Below are 1,676 nucleotides of genomic sequence, written 5' to 3' on the forward strand. Positions count from 1 at the left end.
GGCCCATTCATTTATACAGGAGAATCTGCGCATGCGCAGTAGACAATACCGGGAACACCCACTAACAATCAGTTCAAACATGGTACAAATATACAGCACATTTAAAAAAATCATAAAAAATCCAAACTTAATGGGAATCAGCTCCACTTCTGTACACTACATAAGTACATGTATATGCATCAGAAAATGTAATAACTTTCAGGAATTTTTCACTTGTCAATTTTTTTGAAATTTTTTTAAAATGCCTGTACTATAGTACAGGGACTTTTGTCTGATTCTGGAGCAACTATAAAAAATCATAAAGAATCCAAACTTGATAAGAATCACCTCAACTTCCCTACACTGCATAAGTACATGTATATGCATCACAAAATGTAATAAAACTGGGGAATTTTTCACTTGTCAATTTTATTGAAATTTCCCAAAAATCCCTGTACTATAGTATAGGGAGTTTTCTTTCATTCTGGAGCAACTATAAAAAATCATAAAAAATCCAAACTTGATCGGAATCAGCTCAACTTCCCTATACGGCATAAGGACATCAATATGTATCAGAAAATGTAATAAAAATTTGGAGTGATTTTTTGGCCATTTTTGTAAAGATGGTATGTTACTTACAGTAAGTTGGCCCATTCCTTTACACAGGAGGTCTGTGCATGTGCAGTAGACACCACTCAACTTTCTGCGGATGCACAAAAGTATTGCGCATATCTCCTTAATTAATACATTCTTTTCAGTAATAACGACACTACTGCCATCATCACACCTAATAGTTAGCTAAATAGTCACTGTTATTGTTATAAAAAACTTGATACTACACTAAAATACAGGTAAAACAGTCTACACACTACACAGTAATTAAACAACAGTTAAATATCTCAGTATATACAGTAATGTTGTACAATTAAAAAGATATAATGAATATAAGCTGTCCTATCTTGGTAAAAGATGATCCATCACCTTGAGAAGGAGTAAGACTTCATTAGTGTACATCAAAGTCCATCTCACTATAAATAGAACAGTAAAAACACTAATATACAGCAGTTAAAACAGTATTGTACTGTATTTTAAACAGTACTTTACCTCATTGTACACGTTCAGTAATACAGTAAAACTCATAAGCTTATACAGTAGTTATACATACACAATACAGTATTGATCTATAGTGTATTTACCTCGGTAACTACAGTTGTAATGGATAAGGTAAGCCTCGGACAGGCCAGGATTGAGTACAACTCCCCAATGATAGTGAAAGATGTCCCGTCGCCCAAAGACATCAAGAAAGAAGGTCCTTTAATATTCTAAGTCCCAGCCAGAGTCAATTTGTTAACAAAAATAAGCCAGACATCTTCACTACAATGTAGGATGGGCCATAATCATTAACCACACCTACCAATTAACTCAGACCTCCTCAGCTCGAGCAGCTTTCAGGTTGGCCCATTCATTTATACAGGAGAATCTGCGCATGCGCAGTAGACAATACCGGGAACACCCACTAACAATCAGTTCAAACATGGTACAAATATACAGCACATTTAAAAAAATCATAAAAAATCCAAACTTAATGGGAATCAGCTCCACTTCTGTACACTACATAAGTACATGTATATGCATCAGAAAATGTAATAACTTTCAGGAATTTTTCACTTGTCAATTTTTTGAAATTTTTAAAATGC

General features: G+C 34.2%; 1 long non-coding RNA gene across 1 annotated transcript; it reads right to left on the bottom strand.

The window, feature by feature from the left end:
* Window positions 1-785: 785 nt before the first annotated feature.
* On the bottom strand, window positions 786-1,400 carry LOC109592117 (uncharacterized). The gene is made up of 2 exons (XR_002190183.1): window positions 1,176-1,400; window positions 786-1,007 (listed from the first exon to the last, which is right to left on the bottom strand). It is a non-coding gene; the product is annotated as an uncharacterized LOC109592117 (long non-coding RNA).
* Window positions 1,401-1,676: the final 276 nt, after the last annotated feature.

This window comes from Amphimedon queenslandica, unplaced genomic scaffold (genome assembly GCF_000090795.2).
Source record: "Amphimedon queenslandica unplaced genomic scaffold, v1.1 AMPQUscaffold_6243_Cont21796, whole genome shotgun sequence".
In the NCBI taxonomy this organism is placed as follows: domain Eukaryota; kingdom Metazoa; phylum Porifera; class Demospongiae; order Haplosclerida; family Niphatidae; genus Amphimedon; species Amphimedon queenslandica.